The sequence below is a fragment of the Balaenoptera borealis genome (assembly GCF_965194805.1).
Source record: "Balaenoptera borealis genome assembly, chromosome: 14".
Lineage (NCBI taxonomy): Eukaryota > Metazoa > Chordata > Mammalia > Artiodactyla > Balaenopteridae > Balaenoptera > Balaenoptera borealis.
In genome coordinates this window covers 25,484,065-25,500,618 of record NC_138875.1, presented here as the reverse complement: position 1 = coordinate 25,500,618, position 16,554 = coordinate 25,484,065, and the positions used below count along the sequence as shown (strand labels likewise).

At 48.1% G+C, this 16,554-nt stretch overlaps 1 protein-coding gene across 9 annotated transcripts in view; it reads right to left on the bottom strand.

Moving 5' to 3' along the window:
* Window positions 1-16,554, bottom strand: part of ZBTB7C (zinc finger and BTB domain containing 7C) — a 373,957-nt gene that overhangs the window by 70,052 nt on the left and 287,351 nt on the right. The gene's annotated exons all lie outside the window — the stretch shown is intronic.

Here is a 16,554-nt window from a genome sequence, read left to right as displayed (position 1 = left end):
GCCTTGCCTCCTTTATCTATAAAACAAGGATAATAATAGCTGCCTTGGCAAGTTGGGCAAATTGATAAAAATATATGTAAAGTTACCATATGACCAAGCGATTCCACTCCTAGGTATATACACAAGAGAAATGAAAACACTTGTCCACAGGTAAAAACCTGTACATGAATGTTCATAAGAACCCCAAAATGGAAACAAACCAAATGTCCATCAACGGATGACCGAATAACAAAATGTGGTAGATCCATACAAGGGAATATTATTTGGCAATAAAAAGGATTGAAGCACTGGCACATGCTACAACATGGATATACCCTGAAAACATCATGCTAAGTGAAAGAAGCCAGTCACAATGGACCACATATTTTACGGTTCCACATTTGCAGAATATCCAGAATTGGCAAATCTACAGAGACAGAAAGTAGATTCATGGTTGCCAGGGGCTCTAGGGAAAAATGGGGAGTGAATGCTAACAGGTATATAAGGTTTCTTTTTAAGGTGATGAATGTGTACTAAAAATGATTGTGGTGATGGTTGTACAATTCTGTGAATATAGTAAAAATTTTGAATTGTACACTTTTAATGGGTAAATTGCATGGTATGTGAAATATATATGTATAAAACCCAGCCAGTGCCTGGCATATAAAAGTCATATAGAAGGCCCCTGGTAATTGTTAGTTGTAATAGGAGATCCTTTCTTCTTCTTTTTTATTTGCTGTAAGGATGCAAGAGAGGCAAGCAACACGGGGATCTAAGTGCCCTCGGGGGTCTGTCTTCCAACCGGAGGCAAGCTTCAGGTTTCCCTGGGTGGCCCATTCCCCAGGCGGAAGTGAAGGGGTTGGCCCAGCAGGGTGTGGGTGTGCTGTGCAATGCCAGGGCACACCGCAGTGCCTCCCTGGCCCTGGGCAGGCAAGCCCTGCAGCTCAGGGCAGCGGGGTGTGGAGCTTATATAAGAAGAGCCCACACCCAGCTGTCTTGGGATAATTCAGCCTTGATTTCTGCTAACACCACCCTCCCATAGTGCCTGCCCTGGCTGGCAACACACTGATAAATGTCTCTGTGGCTCTGCAGGAGATGTGTTCCAACTGGGTGGCTCACTCCCACAGGGCTAAACAGTGTCGAGAGTGTTTGCAAAGGCTGTATGCCCCCTTCCTCTTCACTGCTGGTCTTTCCTCAGAAGACAAGTCCTCCCTTCTGGCCCCCAGTTCTGCTGATGTGGGAAGAGTCTGGAATGGGATTTAGGATATGCGCAACCTTGGTTCCCGTGGCCACTGCAGACCTTCACATAGCCCAGTGATCGCAGGCCTACGGGAAGGCAGAGCTGAGAGCTGTTCATCTTCATCACCCCACACATGGTGCCTGATATATTCTGATGGAACCTCCTTTACAAAGCCAGGAGCTGGCAAGGAATCTTAGTGCCTCTGCAGAGGCACTATTGCATCCCAATACAACATTGGGGAACGTGGGATTGAGCCGGGCCTTGCAGGACACATAGGGTCCATGGCCCTGGCCCACTTAATACCATACGGCCCCCCAGCAAGTCAACCCCAAACAAGCCCCCTGCACACACTTTCCAAATGCCCCCTGAGGATGTATTGCTCCAGGGTGTGGGGGGAGGGGGTATCGTCCCTGGGATCTCCAAGGTTTCTTCCAGCCCCATCAGTGGTGTGCTAGGAAAGCTTTAACAACCAGCTCTCCAGAACAAAGGAGGCATGTGGGGGGGGGGGGGGCCCTGGTGTGTAGACTGTGCTGATTTCCATGGTGTAAATACTCCCACCACGGCTGATTTCAGTGACTGTGCTGAAGCACTGGTTACAAAACTAAAATTTAACCACCGGCTCCAGCGCTCACAAGCCGGTACAGGCTGGCCCCAGCATACCTGACGTTGTGAGTCTTCCTGTTCAGCTAATTTAGAAGCTGCCCTGAATTAAGAACTCAGTTGGAATACTCTTTCTAGGGTATTATTTTAGAACCAAATAATAATACTAATAAAAATCCTGAGAGCATCTTGTGACCTGAACCAGGCTATGGAAAAATGAGAAATGTTTCACCGAATGGCAAGGCTGTTGTGTGTACGTCAGGTGAGCACAGGGCCAGGCACGGGGTGGCAGGAAGCTGCTTGCTTCTCTGCCCGTCGCCAGCTTTGGCGACAGTCCCCGCCCCATAGCCCCACAGCTTGAGGGGCTGAATGACTCTGGCTGGGCTCCTCCCTCCCAGCCTTTCCCAACAGCATCCTCTCCTCTGCCCAGCATCTCACCTTCAGAAAGCACTTGACAAGCTCCTCTGTCCCCAGGTGGTACAGACTTAACGTGCGCCTCCTCCCAGGGGGACTTGGTTTCCAAAAGTGGCAACAAAAGGAAGAGGGCAATACTTAAACCGAAGAATCCCAGACGTGGACACAGACGGGCAAGGCAGCCCTGCGAGGCCAGCATGGCAGAGAGAGCAGCTGTAATAAGAAACAAGGGGTGGAAACCCTGTTATCATGGGGCGGGGGGTGGGGGGGGTTACGGGAACAGGATGGGAAGAAGACAGTACCAGCAAGAAGCTGAAACCCCTAAAGGAGGCATGTATTGAGAACTAGTCCCCAGATTGGGGGTGGGGAGCCCGAGGAGAGCAGGAGGGAGGATTACCAAGGGGCTGGAGGTTCCTGGGAGCTAATGGCTTTGTTCGCTATCCTGATCGTGGGGATGCTTTCCCCAGCAAAACCTATCAAACTGTACACTTTAAACATCCCCCAGGCAAGCTGTGGAGATGGGTATTTGGCTCGACCCAGAGACCCACCATCTTGGAACAAACCATCGTGGCATTGGGAAGAACCACGGAAAGGGGATCTGGAGCAGGGTCAGGGGATGGGGTGGGGCCACAGGACCTCTCTGGTCGCCCACCTCCAGACTTCGCAGATTGCAGGGGTCCAGGGAGGGGCAAGGGAGGAAGGGGGGGAAGTGGTTATATAAGTGGGCTCAGCAAACAGTCAGACTGGCAGGAATTGTCTGTTTGCAAGGATGAAGGTGATATAATTGGAATCAGAGCCTCAGCTGAACCAGGAAATGAGTGGAGATTTAAATACCAGGATGCAAAGTTTACCAAAGGGATAGGAGAGAGGGAGGGAGGAGGGAGGAGAGGTGGAGAATGTGGGGAGGGAGCTTTGGAGAGAAAGGTGGAGGAAGGGTCAGGAGAGGGAGGAGGGGAGGTAGGGAGAAAGGCCAAGGAGGAGGGGAGGAGGGAGGGGAAGGGTTGAGAGGAGGAGAGGAGGGCTGGGGGAAGGCCAAGGAGGAGTGGGAGGAGAGGAGAGGTGGGAAAAGGGTGGGGGAGGGGGAAAGAAGGAAGAGGGAGGGGGAGGGCTGAGAATCTGGGGAGAAAAGGCGCTGACACAGCAAGGCCAGGAGAGGTTTGCACAGTAGGCTCCCTGAAAAGATTCCTGGAGGTCGCCAACACCTTTCAGGCAGCTGGGAGGGAAAGAGGAGCCTGGAGGTGTTTCTGGAGATAAGCGCAGCTTGGGCTGAGGCCAGAGGCAGGCCCAGAGGCTGGACTGGGCAGAACCCAGGGTGCTGGGCAGGGCCTGCGGTGCTCTGGCCATTCGGGTGCTCCCAGGAAGCAAGTCACACACTACACTGACATGGGAGCCCCCCTGGACAGCATCCCCTTTCCCCCTGGGGGGTTGTTTTCAAATTAGGATGGAGTCTAGGTTCATCCCTGGAGCTTAAGAATGAGCTTGGCTCAGGTGCTGAGATGGAGCCTTAGAAAACTCTACAGGTGTCCCCAGTGAAGTAAAGAGCAAATTACCTAGAGAGTAGCTGTAGGACTGGTTGAGCTGATTTCTTCATCCTCGTTTGCTCTCGAAAGGAGTTCAGAGGTTCCTAGGGTTTGATTTTATGCCCAAATGTCACCTCTTCTTTCTCCCCTCATAAAGACAAAACCTTTCCCTCAAATATTTGTTAGACCACATGAAATTCCACCATTAGAAAGTCATTGCTTTGAGTACATCTGAGGCTAGGAGAGTGAAGTTACTTGCACATGGTCACAGGTGTCTGACTCTGGAGTCTATGCCCTTCCCACCCGAGGGGAGCAGTGGGGTGACCTTCGGGGCGAAGCACCCAGGAACAGTAGCGGCAGGCTAATATGGAGGGACTGCAAGACTCTAGGGTTTGGAGTTTTCTCATGCAGGGGAAACCTGCGGTAGGAAAGCAGGAAATAAGAAATGGTTGAGATTTCAGAAACTTGCAGTGCAGATTTCAGAAGTTTAAGTGCAAGGAGGTGGCCTGGCTTAGCAGGAACGTTAGGTTTCAAAGGGAGCAGGACATACATAAGGAAGGATGTTTTCCCAGCCTGAGAACCCAAGAGAGGGGAGATTGGGGGAAAGGCAGAGCTGCACAGACCTCAAGGTTCACCCACCTTAACAAACCCATTTTATAGTTGAGGAAACTGAGGCACAGAGAGGGGAGGACTTGTCCACAGTGAGTCTGGAACCGATGGGCCAGACCGTGGGTTCCCTTGCTCACTGCCCTGTGTATTTTCTTCTCAGTACCAGGGCCAGCTGCTCACGAGCACTGGCAAGTTAAAGGAAGCCAGGTAAGAGCAGGCAGGCAAGCAGGCAGGCCAGCAGCGGCAAATGAGGAGGTGCTCCTGGAGAGATTCCAGAATGAGCCCCCAGCCTGGTACGCTGGGAGACCGAGGCTCTGGGATTTGTATGCTGTGTTTATTGAGGCCTGATGGTGTGATCCAAACGGTGGTGTCCTGGTTCAGGCCGAGCTCTGTGGGCAGGGCCTTCCACCCCTTTTGTCCTGCTCTGTGACCTGTCCTGCTTTTTCTGTTCTTAGTGACTATGCACTTGCTCCTTGCCGTGGGATCAGCAAACTATTAGAGTTGTTAAATGTCCCTGAAATTGTGTGTAAAAAAGTAGGGAGAGGGGAGCACTGTGGGGGAGGGCAGTGAGCTGTAGCTAGACAAAGCCCTAAAAGCCCTAAAAGGTTCTGGAGTAGAGAGACTTCCTGGAGGAGAAGAGCTTGGAGAGGGAAGGCCACACAGTTCCGAGTGTGGGGTGAGATGAGGGGTAGCGTCCCGGAAATGGCCTTGGGGCACTGCTGGGAACCCAGGCCAGAGGTGGCTGTCACAGGCTGAATGGAGGCCCAGGGGAGAAAGCAAGGGGATGAGGGGACACCAGCCTCAGCCCCTGAGCAGAGGGACCCCAGCCAGCCAGCCCAGCCCTACCCTTAGTTTCCCAGTTTTGGACACCTGGACCTTGTGCCCCTTTAGGGAGGGCCCCTTCCCTTTCTAGAATTGGAAAGATCCAGAGGTGACTTGAAACTGCCCATCAAAATGAGTGAAAAAGCAGATATGAAATTGTAAACAGTGTAATCATCACTGTGTTGCAACAAATATACACATAAACAGAGCGTGCACAGGAAGAGAGTGGGGCAGCACAGCCAAACGATGGATAAATGAGGATGCCTGAGGCAGGGCCTGGGATGAGCCAGGACCGGGACTGTGGATGTATTTTTTCTAGACGTTCTATACCAAGCATGCGTTACTATTATCATGGATGCAAATGTTCATTTATTGAAAAAAGAAAAAATACTATTTTTTTAAAAAGAACAAGAGGTGCCATCTTGTTTGGAGAATGACTCAACCACCAGCAGCCATCTCGCCACACACACTTCTCTCTTTTCCTCCCAGACTCAGGAACCTGATTTCCTCCCATTTCCCGCATGTTCCATGGGCCTGACAAGCAGCAGGGATGGTCCTCAGAGAAACCTGTGGTGCTGAAGGGGCACAGACCACTCAGCCCCAAAGTGCAGGCTGGAGGGATGGCCCCATTTCACAGAGTGGTAGACTGAGGCACAGAAAGATGAAGTGACTTAACTACAGGCCCACAGAAAGTAGTTGGTGGGAGCGACCATAGATCCTTAATTTCAGCTTGGTGATCTTTTCTATTCTATATACTGCTTTATTGAATTTATAATTATCATCACCAACATCATCATGAATATCATTCATGGGCATAGTACTACTGGCTCACAAGGGCGAGAGCAATCATTTTTTGTGTGTCTTTTACACACAGACCTTGGGCCCAAAAGTCCTATACCACACTGACCAGCGGGTGGACGTCCCGCAACTTCCTTGACCACTGCTGCCCACACCCTGGCTGGCCTGTCGCCTTCACCTGGTTTGAAGAGCAGAGCTCTAAAAGCCTCTCTGTTGCTGGTACCTCTTACCCAGCCTGCAGTGCGCTTTTAAGAGGCACGCTCTTTAGGGAGCTAATTACCTAATTAGTGCATCTAGAGGAAGGCTAAAGTTATGAGGCTGATAATAAGGCAAAACCTATGAAACAATTGTGTCAGGCGACTCCTTGCTGTCAGGCTCGTTGTCTGCTTCAAATTATTAATTATAATTCTTAATCACTCCTTTTCCCGTCAGAACCCCTGAGATTTAATTCGCTTCATCTTTGGCCCTCCTAGAATACATGATTCTGAATGCCCTTCTTCTCCAGGGTGATGGGGGGGGGATGGCGACATCTAGCCATGCAGCCTGAGAACACCTGTAGACACCCGCCTGGCCACCGAGGCCAGGGTCTACCCATGCCAGCGGGTCCTGTCTTGGGGAGGGTGTGCTTGGACAGGAAACCCAAGGAGGGGGTCCAGGATGGGGCGGGGATGTTGGCTGGGCAGGGGGAGCAGCACAGTACAGCTGTTGTTAGCAATCTGATGGGGCTGTCAGGCAGAAGAGAAATTAGGCCTATTCCATTGCTCCGTGGACAGAACTAGGATCAATGAGCACGTTGTGTGAGGTTCGACTGGAGTTTCACAGGACAACTTTCGGAAAGTTAGAGCTATGCTAAGGTCGGCGCGTACTGTCCAGGGGGAAACCAGCCTCTGCTGGCCGGACGCGTTCTGCCAGCTCATGGATCCCCACCTGAGAGACACAAGGATTCCCCCCTCTTGTGTGCCCCCTTCCATCCTAAACTGATTGTAGGTGTCTGGGTCTGTCTCTTTCCCCCTACTCCCACCCCAAGGCCAAGACAGTGCCTGACTCAGGCCTGTGTCCACACCCCGCCCCCAGCCCCTCTCACAGCCCCTGGTGCTCAATGAACATAAGTAAATTTGAGTTGAAACAGAAAACGAGCCAGCTTCATCAAATCATGAAAGTCCAACACGGATATGAAATCGAATATTTGGATTGGAGGAAATGTCAGCGGGGACTTAGCTTTACTTTTCTCCAAGGAGTGGAATAAATTTATATAATATTTGTGAAATTAACAGTTATTTTAAGGATTAAAAAGTCAATATGAAATTTCAAAAGAGTCCTCGGATGGCATTTTTTCCCTTTTCTAAATATTTGGTAACCCAAGGTGAGCTACTACCCAGGACTGTTCTGATCCTGTCGTGATGGTCCAGGGGAGGGGGGCAGAGGCAGGAAGCCCTGTGTGGGGCTTGGCAGGAAGGGGGTACAGGAGGTGTGCTCTGTTTAACCTCAGATGTGACAGATGATGACGTGGCCTTTTTGTGGATGGACTTCCAATGCTCATTCATTTTTAGACTAACTTTGTCAAAATAGAAAACAATATATATGTGTGTGTGTGCATATATATATATATATATATAACAGAAGAAACTCAGGCATAGCCAGTCAAGAGAAAAAGAGAGTAAACACAAATACACAATTTTTCTTGGCAGGCACGTTAGCAATTTGGGGCCTTAAAATTATTAGGTACATTCTCTTCAAGCTAGCAATTCTACTTCTCAGTGTTTATCCTAATAGTTAAGTATGTGCAACGGTTTTTATTACCTAATATTAATCTCAGTATTGTTATGCCATGGAAGAAATTTTAAATGTCCAAGAAAAAAAGGTTAAATAAAATATCTGATTGTACATTTATACAATGAAATGACTTGTAGTCATTAAAATAGTACAGATAAGTATTTTACTGACATGGAAATATTCTACGTGGTGACATACAAACAGTGTTGCACAGAAAGATCCCAATTTGTTTAATAAAATATATAATCACAGAAAAATATCTGGAGTGATATAAATTTATAGTAATAACATGCAGTGGGAGGATTACAACAGTTTAATTTTCTTTCTTTTTCTCCTTTTCTTTCTTTCTCCCTTTCCCCTTCCTTCCTTCCTTCCTTCCTTCCTTCCTTCCTTCCTTCCTTCCTTCCTTCCTTCCTTATTTCCTTCCTTCCTTTCTCCCTCTCTCTTTCAACAATGGACATGTGTTACTTTTATAATTAATAAGTTTAAGATTATGTATGCTTTTTCTAGGAAAAGAGCATCATTATAGATGGTTGAGAAAAAAAGTTTGCAAAATGTATGTGCAAATCTATTGTGTGTGTGTGTTTGTATACACTGAGAGAAACAGGAAAATATTCAGAATATCAAACAGAGGGTTAAGTATCTGTTTCTTATCTGTTTCTAAGTAGTGGGACTTAGAAGGCTTTCCCCATCTTTTCGTTGTTTATGTAAAATGTAAATGTAAAATTTCACATAAAATGTAAAAAGTTCTGAATGTAATCACTGTGTGGTCTCTTAAACGCTAAGTGGGTTTAGAGCTTTAGGCTTTAGGGGAGTGTCCATGCAGATGATACCTGGCCCATACATGTGGAGCACCCGACTTTGAGCGTCCATCAAGGGCAAATCTGCCCCCACAAAACCAGGAAGCTGATAGGGTGGTATTTCTTTAGGATTACCTTGAAGGTGTGCTTCCTGTAGCCCTGGGACCGGGCATTTTGTTGTGGATGGAAGTGTGTGACATAAGGGGAAAGGCCCTGGACCTGCTGGCCGGTGGACCCATCTGTGACACCAACTAACTGCAGTGATTCCCTCCAAGCCTCAATTTTCTCATCTGCTAAATGGAGATAATCCTCTCTAATCTGCCTCTCTTCCCAGGGCTGTGGATGGACAAGGAAAAGCAAAACTCCCCAGATGCAAGGAAGAACCATCACGGTTAGTTATTGGGAAAGCCAGAGACAAGGCAAGAAGATGAGCTCGACAGGGGATAATTGAGGTTAAATTGGTTTCAGAACCAGCTTGGACCGGAGTGCCTCCCTGGAACTCACTCTGTCCCACAGGGCTGGCAGGAGGCAAGGGGCAGGAAGTGCCCCAGCTCACCTTCACTGGGGGCTACCTCCTGATCTAGGGTGTGGCTATTTTCACTTGGGTCAAATTCAAGGGGAAAGCCATGCAAATCCATAGGTCTAGTATTTCTCTCAGAATCTCAGAAACAGAACATGTGCAAATGATGAACTCATCTTATCCTCAAACCGAGCCCTCAACACAGGTTCCATCTCAAGTTGCATTTTGGCTGCTGGTGGTGTAAACACAGCCCCAGTGATATCAGGACCACCTGCTCTGCCGGCTCCCTGTGCAAGGTGTGCTCCCGTCCCATCCTCAGGGGCTGCACCAGGAAGCAGGCTGCTCACCAGTGCGTGGGGTGGCTTGGCTCTGGGTCTCTGTTTACTTGTCTGTAAAGTGAGGGTTGTGTTGTCCCATGAAAGGCCGTTTCTACTTTTGAGATCCTGAGATCCATCACCTGGTGATCTAGAGGCAGTAGTTCTGTCCTTGACAGAAGTCATCACAGTCCTGGGATTGATCTCATACAGGTGGGTCTGTAGGTAAATTTACAGGTGGCAGGACTATTGGGCAGGAAAGGAGCTCAAGAAAATATGCAACTCTACTGGGGAGGACGTGGGGCAACTAGGAACTGATGGACGACTGGGAGAGTGATAATGGGTACAACCTCTCTGGAACACAATTTGGCATCATTTTATGAAGTTGAACATGAACACGCCCTCTGAGCCAGCAATCCCACCCCTAGAGGTAGAGCACAGAGACACTCCTGGACACGTGCTCCAGGAGACACATGACAGCATGTTCTCAGAAACATTGTTATTAACAGCAGAGAAACCTGCAAACATCTTCAGTGTCATCGACCCAAAACTGGATAAATAGGTTGTGGTATATTCATACCACAGAATACTATTCGGTGGTGAAAATGCATAAACTATGGCCAGCTGCATCCACATGGATGAATCGTAGAAACATAATATTGAGTGAGAGAAGAAATCGCAGAAGAAGACATACAGTTTGATTTCATTTATGTAAAGTTCAAATACTGGCAAAACTACCTATAACTTTTTTCTAAATTGTGGACAAAAATATTAACATAAAATTTGCCACTTTAACCATTTTTAAGTATACAATTCAGTGGCATTAGGTACATTCACAATGTTGTGCAACCATCACCACAATTTCTAAAACTATTTCATCACCCCAAGAGGAAACTCTGTACCCGTTAAGCAATAACTCCCTATTCCCCCCTCCACTCAGACCCTGGGAACCCCTAATCTACTCTCTGAGTTTATGAATTTGCCTATTCTAGATATTTCATATAAGTGGATTCATACAATATTTATCATTGTATGACTAGTTTATTTCACTTAGTGTAACATCTTCAAGGTTCATCCATGTTAAGCATGTATTAGAACTTCATTCTTTTTATGGCTGCAATATATATATGAAATGTATATATTACCAGTTCATCTGTTAATGGACACTTGGGTTGTTTCCCCCTTTTGGCTATTGGAAATAACACTATCAGCATTCATGCACAAGTATCTGTTTGAGTCCCTGTTTTCAATTCTTTTGAGTATATACCAAGGAGCAGAATTGCTGGGTCATATGGTAATTCTACCTTTAACTTTTTGAGGAACTGCAAAAATTTGTGGAGTCCTATATAAGTGGTAAGACCATCAGAAAAGCAAGGGAATGATGAACGCACAATTCAGGATAATGATTACTTCTGGGAGAAAAGAAGGGGACGCCGTGGAGGAGGGACACCAAGGAGCTTTAATACTTTGGGTCACATTCTATTTCTGAAACTGAGAGATGCGTTCACAGGAGTGTATTTTATTCCTCTTCACAACCTACATACATATGACAGATATTTTTCTGCATGTATCAAATGCTACATTAAATAAAAAGAAAACTGTAAAGAAAAGAGTCCACTATCCTGCACCCTAATAGGACAGCAGCATAGACCCTCGTGTCCTAGCTCCTGGCGGGAGGGAGTCCCCCACTGCGCTCAAGGTGTAGTCAAGCTCAGAAGTCCGGCGTCAGCACAGCTCTTGCTGCCTCTCCCACTAGACAGCAAGCTCCTTGAGGGCAGCAATGGAGGCTAGTTTATCTTTGGACTCTGGCAAATAGTGCCTGCTCTACACGTTTGTTCAATGAATAAATGAAAATTTCAAGATTTCTCAGTAGCCTTTTCCCAGAAGGTAACAGCTGTGGCTTTCAGAAAGCCTCCCTTCTATCCACACCAAATGTTTCCAGACACGATCTTGAGGCCACCTTCTCTCTTCAGTCCTGAGGGCACATGAAAAGAGGGGTTGTCAGGCCCAAAGTCATCTCTGCCCCAGTCTCTGCTGAGTCTGCTGCTTCTCTCACTGCCCCCTCCAGTCTCTAAGCCATCTCACTGGAGCTGGCCAGGTGCTGAGTCTCCCTGCTCATGGTCCGCTCCCTCGGTGCCAGAGTCTCTCCTATTTCCTGCCGCTTGCCAGAGGCTTGGAGGGCCCCTGCTCTGCCCCCTCACCTCTGCCAGCTGTGCTCTGTGTGTACCGCCTTCGGTCCTAGCCCATACTTAAGAGTGAGCCCCGTACGTGCCCACGGACCTCTCACTGCCCAGTGCTGGGGGAACACTGGACAAGCATGGCCCCTGCATTGCTGTGACACAATAAGAAGCTGACAGTGCTGGGGGATGGATGGCAGAGAGCCAGTGGGTCTCTGTGCCTCTAGGTCCGCTTTTACCCCGCCCCTCCCTCTGCTGCTGTCAATCCCAGGCAGGGCACTCACCCTGCCTGTCACACGGAACCAATTCTTCTAACATAACCAACCACTCTTGGCCGAGGATCCTCACACGCATAGCCCTTCCACTTCTCCTCCCAGCCCGCGTCCCTGTGCGTTCCCACCCAGAGGTCCCAGGCCCTGGACATACAGAGGCTTCCTCACAGAGATGGCCCAGCAAGCACTTGGAGATCCAGGCGGGAGCCAGGGCCAAGTCTTCAGTATAAAACCATACCCATCAGAGCTCCATAGTCCCTGGATGAGTGCTGGGACGGCAGGGTCCCAAGGGGGGGGTGGCCATTCTCCCAGAGATCCTTGCAGATGCAACAGGATGGACACGCACCTGCCAGTGGCTTCCCATGGGCCACAGCCTCTACCAGCACTGGCAGGTCACCTTCTTCTAGTCTCGGTGCCTCAAAGTTCCCTCCCACGGGGCGTCACATTATCTGTCTGTCACCACCCTGCCTGGGACTTCTCTTCATGTCCACAGATCTAAGCAACACCTGTCTCACCAAAACTTTACTTTAACCATGACACTCCCGGCTCAAACGCCTTCAGTGTCCCCTATCACCTCCTGGATTTGGCTATTCGTTCACTTACAAACAACAATGAGCTGGTCCTAGGCACACGCACAGGCTGTGCTGAGAACAGGGACACGAAGACCAGGAAAACATGGCCCACACCCCTCAGCCTGTCCCTCGAAGCCCTCCGCCGCAGGGGCCCTTCCTACATATCTGGGTGGATCCTGCCTCCCCCCTAATCCAGCCAAATGGGAATGCTCACTTCTGAGGACACCTGAACCTGCCATGACTGTGCGCTTCCTTCTGTCATCCCTCATCTGTTGCTGTTGAAATCCTTCAAGGCCCCGTTCAGGTGACACCTCCTCCAGTAAGCCTTCCTGGTTAACCCTACCAGAAGCTCACGTCTGAACAAAGAAAGCACAGGGTCTGCATCACTTGGTCCATCCAGTTCTTCCCCAGTCATGTTGGGAGAGGAGGTCTGAATTGCCCCAAAGGACCTTATATTCTTCAAGGGCAGCAGCTCTACTTTCTAATTCTTTTGCGTCTCCCATGGCACTCAGCATACCTCTGGGCACCTGAGCAAAAAGCTGTGACCTAGGAAAGGACTTCATCTTTACCTTTCCGAAGGGCCCAGTGATGTAACTGGCCTGGAGAGGGATTAGAGCTATGGATCTAGCCAGCGGCCTCCCCTCACTCCAAGGACCCAATAGCCATAGAAACTGCAATATTTTTAAGAAAAATAGGCTATATCAGAACACACCAGTCTCTTCACGGACAAAGCAAGTTTCCAGCTCTTTATAAATCACAAGTCTTTCCTCATCGTTATCTGAAATGCAGATGCTTCGAAAGTGAAAAGAGTGTCTTAGAGGCAGGATAGAGCCGAACCCATAGCCGAGGTCAGGAGAGGAAAGGTAAGAGAGAGGGAGTAATGAGTGCCAAGCTACAGATAAGAGAGGGCTGTCCTGTCCCTCAGTTTCTGCCGTGTTGACAGGCAGTCTGCCATGATGGGTAAGGGCATAGGTGTCAGATGGAGATTCATGGGTTCCAATCCTAGCTCAGACACCTTCCCGCTGTGAAAGTAGGCAAGTTACTTGACCTCTCTGGTCTCATTTTTTTCATCTATAGAATGGAAACAATAAATAGTCCCTCACTGGAAGGTTGTGAAGGTTCAACAAGTTAACAGAAACGAAGCACTTAGAACAGCGCCTGGACCTCTGATCATCTGCCCTGAGTCAGAGGCAGCTCTTACTGTACAACAAAATATCTCACTCATTTCACCCCACGAAACATTATCTGTGGATGGAGCCCTTATGACATCTAATGAGCTGTCCAAGTAGAATGAATCTTTAGTAAAACAGACCAAACTGCTCCTCAAGAAGGCACTACCAATTCATATTTCCTTCCAGAAGACATGGGTGGAATGGGTGGAAAAATCTGTTTCACTGTACCTTTGCTTGCCAGCTCCGGCTATTCTAATTTTTTTTTTTTTTTTAACAAGGCTTTGTGAAATTGATGAGTTAAAAAAAAAAAAAGGTGGTATCTTGGAGGTTTATCTTGAGTTTTTTCACTAGAATTGAGGTTCAACATTACCTCACTTGTGAATTGGCCATTTGCCACATGTGGTCCTGCATTTGTGAACTGTCGGTTCCTTTTTCCCCTTTTACACTGCTGAGAGTTATGTTTTTCTCTTAAGGTTTACAGAAGCTCTTTTATAGGGTTAATATATTAACTTTTTTGACATATGTTTTACAAATACATACATATGTTTTTAAACTTTTAAAATAGTAAAATGTTCACCAAGAGACCTAAAATATTTAGTCTTTGCCTAATCATTCCTATTCTAGCATTTTATCCTAAAAAAGAATCAGACTTTTTGGAACCAGGATGTTCATTCTAGTGCTATTTATAATAAGAAAAATTGGAAATTACCTAGATATATAGCCCTTAGGGTACACTAATGTGAACAAATAGTATGAAGCCGCTAAAATGAGATTTTCTCTGAATGATTAGGAAGTGCTCACAGTTAAAATGCTAAATAATAAGAGCAACATAATGTCCAGAATAACCCAATTTGGGTAAATTTTTAAAAATACATATGCTTTAACAAAGGTTGCAAGAAGATACACCAAAATATTGATAGCATTCATTAGAGTTATTTCTGAGTGATAGAATTAATGATGCCTTAATCTTCTTCCTACTTTTCTGATTTCCAAAATTCTCTATAATAAATGTGTTATTTTATGTATTTAAAAAAAAAAAAGATTTAATTTTATCCTGCCAGTTTTTCAAAATCCAGATGCCTCACTCAGAGGCTTGTTAAAACCCAGATCTCTGGGTCCCACCCCCAGAGTGTCTGATTCAGGAGGTCCGAAGCGGGGGGCCTGAGATCCTGCATTTCTAACAAGTTCCCTGGTGACACTGATGCTGCTAGCCCAGGGAACACACTTTGAGAACCATGGCTTTGTACCAAAGGGTATTTTTTTCTCCTGTTGCCTAATTTTCATCTAGGTTGAGAAGATAAAGAACACTGGCACCTGATCTTCTTAATCTTCGAAGACTGACTGCTTCTACCAGGAGAGAAAGGAGCCAGACACCACAAGCCCAGCGGGCAAGCGTCCGCATTCCCACTGCCAGCCCCACATTCTTGGAAGACCTACATTCCATGCATTCCTTCCCTGAAACTACCAGGCACCTCCCTTTCCTTCTCATTTTCCAACCAAATAAACTTGGGGAATGAAGGCATTTCTCATTAGTATTAGCTCCCACATTTTGAATTAACTTTCACATGTGATGGGGGGGTAGGGGAGGTGGTGGGCGGGATCCTCCCAGCCTGTCTGTAAACTCCTGGTGAGCTCAGGGTACCTTGCACAGGTCCATCAAATGTGTGTTGATCTGACTTGGTCCTTCCTTCACTCCAAGGACTCTTACAGGCTGGGAGGACACAGTGGAGAGCAGGATTGGCTGGGTCCTACCCGCATGAAGCTTACACTCTAGTGGGAAGATATACAATATCACAGAAACATGAATAATGATCTCATTGGTGGGCATGAGCATGCTGAGGAAAATGAAACAGGGGCATAGAACTGTAAGTGCCGGGGTTGGGGGCACTCCTTTAGTTGGGGACTCAGAGAGGGCCTCCTAAGTCTGCAGTGTGATGGTCCTATGTGAGGTCAAAGGGGCAGGGCAGGACAGATCTCGCTGGGCTCTCAGGCTAGCGTTTCTCAAATGGTAACATGCTCATGGCCCAGAGATTTTGACTCAGTAGGTTTGGGAGGAGATGCTGCATTCCCATCACGTTCCTGGGTGGGGTCCAAGCTGCTGGTCCAGGGACCAGCCTCTGAGTAGCAAGGCCTTAGGCCATAGTAAGGAGTTTGGAATTCAACCTAATTACAATGAGGGGCCACTGAGAGTTTGAAACTCGAGAGTGACGGATCGTATTTATGTTTTCAAAAGATGATTCTGAGGGACAGAATGTGTGTGAGAGCTCGAGAGGCAGGAGTTCAGATGGGAGCCGAGGACACTGGACCACTGGAGGTGGCAGTGGAGGTGTGGAGGTGGGCGTGCTGCAGCCAGGGCTGGCAGGACAGGCTGTGGGACTGGACACCGGGGGAGGAGGGGGAGGCGGAAGCAAAGGAGATTTAATCTGTGCTGAGCCCCACCCTCCCATCAACCCATCAGGGATTCACTTGGGGACTTTTGGCATCAGGTACACTCAGTCTGAGTTCCAGGCCCTCCCTGACTTGCCTGCAGAGGCTGCTGGGAAGGCACATGGTAAGTTTTCACACTTGAGTCCTGGAGCACCAGCTCAGAAAGGAAGGAGCACAGCTGCAGTGTCGGATGGGCTTTGGGAGGTTCTGAGAGAATAAGTGGGCATCTCAGGAGTCTCTGCCAGGAATCTCGGCTGGCAGGGCCCTCCCAGAACTGCCCCTGGTCCTGAGGCTCTTCCCGGGGAGGGCAGCCACTTCCCATTCCTGCTGCTGTATCTCCTACAGAGTCAGGCCCAGGAGCACTGTTCTTTCCCATCTGCCACTCCAGGTAAGAGACAGCAACCCTTGGAGACAGAGATCCAGGCCATCAGCCGGGGCCATGATCCAGGAAAGATGGCTAGGGGAGAAAGAGAAGGTGGACCACCCATCTGGTGGCAAAATCGTTACATAAGCAACTCTCAGGTACCCATGCGTTTGTATTTTCA